A 3,369-nucleotide genomic window follows, 5' to 3' on the forward strand; every position below is an offset into this window, starting at 1 on the left:
GTTTTTCTTCTCCGTCGAAGCGAAAAGACCACTATCTTACTTGCTTTGCTACTTTCGCGTAGTCTGGCGGGCTGGGCCTGGGTCTTTCTGGACTTGGCCTCCTTTCCCTGCTTGTCTCTCTCCGTTGACCTTCTCGAAACATCTCCTCCATGTTCAGACTTGCGATTAAGTCTTCACCCTCGGGGTTCGTAAGCTTTATGCTTGGACCTGGTCTGTCCGGATATGCTGCCTCCAATTCTGTCCAGACTGCTGCGAGCTTTGGGTCGTTCTCTGTCTCTGCGTAGTACTCCGCTAGGGCTTTCCGCATGTCCTCTGTCCTTCCGGACAGCGATATGCGCAACCTCTGTGCGACATATGCGAAATCTTCCTTTTTGATACGGTAGATCCAACTTCTACCCATACTGCTTTATTTGTGTTTACTGCCGGGATAATCACGTTATTTGGAAGCCAGATGTAACGAACTGATTTTGTTTGTCTGCTCGCTACGGAATACGTGCGGCTAGCTCAGTAGAGTTTGTGCGTTCGTCCCACCAAATTTATAGAAAAACTTGATCACCCGGTTACCAGTAATAACACTCGCAGTTTCGTTCTCGGGTCTTTATTTGAGCTTAGTTTACAATGTACTTCAATTGTCCGGACGCCTCTGCTGTCTCGTCGTAGCGTCGGACCTTCGCCTGGTATTGCCGCTGACGCGCGAGAAGGAAGGTCGAGGGCTTAGGGAAGCGTCACCGTTCCCAGACTAGGGTGAACAATTGGTGGGCTCTCAAAGGCATACGCCTCTCCAGCCACAACCTCTTGTCCCTTGCTCTGTCCCGGCCGGTCCCGCCAGACGCTTGTTCAGTTCCTTTCGACGCACCGCGCTATCGCCCGGATACGTCGCAGTCCCTGTAGCAAGACGCCCAGTGAAAGACGAACGTTCCACCCTACCTTTTCTCTTCTGCCGGTGCGGTCGGACCTGGATGTCCTGCTCGGCGGCCTGGTTCCACTGTCTTACCGCTTTCGTCGTCCTGGGTGGCGCGGACCTTCGTTGTTGGGCGCTCGTCGTGGGCTGAGAATTGTTGTCGAACGCAGACTCACGGAAGCTCACGGCTGTGATCCCCAAGGCAAACGCCTGTGGAACAGCAACGCGTCAACCCCACGTCTGGTTCGGACTGGTGGCGCCGGTACCACGCCTGCTTGGATTGCACGGACACACCAGGCTATCGCCTGGTTCAAGCACGCAATCTCCTACACAGTCCACCGGGTCTACACCACAATCCCTGCCGCTTCCTCGGGTGCCCGCTTAGGTCCAGCCTCACCTGTTGTTTGCCTCCTGGCTACTCGTGCTTCGTCGTTTGGACCTCAGCTACCTGCGTCTCAGTTCGGAGACCTTCTCGTCCCGAACGTCTTGACGTAGCGATCTTGCTCCTTGGTGACTATCACGGTCGTAGCTCCTCTGCTGACTTCGTTCTAACGTTGTTGACTCGTACACTTGCTTTCCTTGAATGTTCCCCCTGCTTCCAGCGCTCGGCCTGTTTATATAGGCCTCTTCTAACGGTTTATCCCTTTGGTCTCCAGTCTCCGGATCCAAAGTCCACGATTTTACCGTTGGCACGGTCCAAAGTTCGATTTGTCCCGTTATTTGCCTTTGAGCCTGCTGACTCTCCAAACTCTCTTTTCCGCAAGTCCGGAGTCTCCATCCTCTCTCTCTCTCCACTTCCCGAGTCTCCAAACTCTTTTCCTCTAGAGTCTCCAAACTCTCTCTCTCCGGGCTTCGCACTGCCGTTACTACGCTTTGCCTTGTTGCGTAACTGGCAACGGCAGGCCCTCCTTATGCGATCACTATTCGCATTTGTGCGGAGTTTTAACTCCTCACATCTCCCCCTTTCTTCGGGAAAATTTAAAATCCGGCCCTGCGGTTACCGCGGAACACTCTTGGGATTCCGTCAACGCTCACAGCTCCGTCTCGAGTTCCAAAGCGCCGATCTCGTTTGAGTATATTCCTCGTTCTTAATTTTAAACTTTGCCGCTCATACGTACTTCCGTGATGCTTCTTCGTTCTACGCTCTTCTTCCCGCATTCCACATTTTCGTCTTCTCGTCATCTGGTCACACCATTCGCCGTTGATCGATTGTTACCGATAGATCCCGATAACTCCCGTTGGGGCGGCGTTGCCACTTGGTGACCCTGGTATTTCCGTAGTGTGACCCGTCATGTGCTGCTTTTCCCGATGTTTTCGCCCATCGATTGGCACTATCGAGTGCCGATCGACCGCCTTGTGATCGAGGCGCCCCCTTCCCTAAGCACATGGTGACTCCGCAAATGCTGACAACAGAAGGAATTTTAGGTAAGTTTTCCTCTTTGAAATTTCCCTTTTCCCTTCCTTCATTCCACTTTCTCTTGGCAGCTTAGGACTCTCTTCGGACCCCCCTTCGATGGACCTAGATGTCGCGGATGGCTGCTTTCTCTTCGGGATTTCGACTTCGGCATACACGTGAGTGCCCTATTTGGGTTTTATATATACATTTTCCTTCTCTTGTGTTTGCGCATGCTGACCTTTTGCTCTTCCTTGCTTTAGATGGCCCTTTTCCTGGAGGCGGACCAGCACTTGCGGAAGAACTCTCTTTCCGGCCGTCCTTCGACCCACACGTATGTTCCTGCCTGTGCTTTTCTTCTCTTTCACGTGCCCACTAACATTTACTCCTCTTCTCTTCCAGATTTCGCCCACATGAAATTCTTTTGATATGATGTGAATCTGAATCTACATATACCTGAATATATCCTATGTTTTGTGCGCGTTCGTGTGATCCGTCCTTTTAAATAATGTGCTACGTGTTTTTGTGTTTGCGTTTCTTATTATTTTGTTTATTATTTTTAACTCCGGGCGGGATCAGCTACCTGGACATCGTTTACCAACCCAAACAATCGGATCCCAGTCGCCGCTACTCTTACTCGGAACCTTTCGTTTCCGCGGTGCAGGACCACGCACCGGCGGCTACCTCGGCGCTTGGCGTCCCGGATCACCGGTTCATCCACGATTCCCGCGGACCATTCCGCCTCCGGAATCGGAGCCCATCGCTGGACCTCTGATGTAGACCCCGTCCGCACCCAGGACGGCCGGGATGCGAGGACACCCAACGATGGAGCGGATGACTGACGCTGGAGTCCGGGCCTTGGGGTGTCCTTGGGTGATGGCCACACCCATGGCCCCTTCTCCAGCTCGGCCGCAGTATCCGGTGTTGGCGGAGACCAACCGCCATGGACTGGCGCCTCTTCTTCTTTGGGCACTTCGGGGCCAACCGGCCATGTCCACGTGACGACCTGTTGCCGCCATCGCCTGCCTCCTTCGGTGTACACCCGCACTTGGTGCGACATCCTGGCTTACGGGGT

At 53.5% G+C, this 3,369-nt stretch overlaps 1 long non-coding RNA gene across 1 annotated transcript; it reads left to right on the forward strand.

The window, feature by feature from the left end:
- The first annotated feature begins 1,981 nt into the window (after positions 1-1,981).
- Positions 1,982-2,818, forward strand: LOC120321081. Its single transcript, XR_005560627.1, has 4 exons — positions 1,982-2,326; positions 2,387-2,473; positions 2,558-2,628; positions 2,697-2,818. It is a non-coding gene; the product is annotated as an uncharacterized LOC120321081 (long non-coding RNA).
- The last annotated feature ends 551 nt before the right edge of the window (positions 2,819-3,369 follow it).

This window comes from Drosophila yakuba, chromosome 2R (assembly GCF_016746365.2).
Source record: "Drosophila yakuba strain Tai18E2 chromosome 2R, Prin_Dyak_Tai18E2_2.1, whole genome shotgun sequence".
Classification (NCBI taxonomy): Eukaryota; Metazoa; Arthropoda; class Insecta; order Diptera; family Drosophilidae; genus Drosophila; species Drosophila yakuba.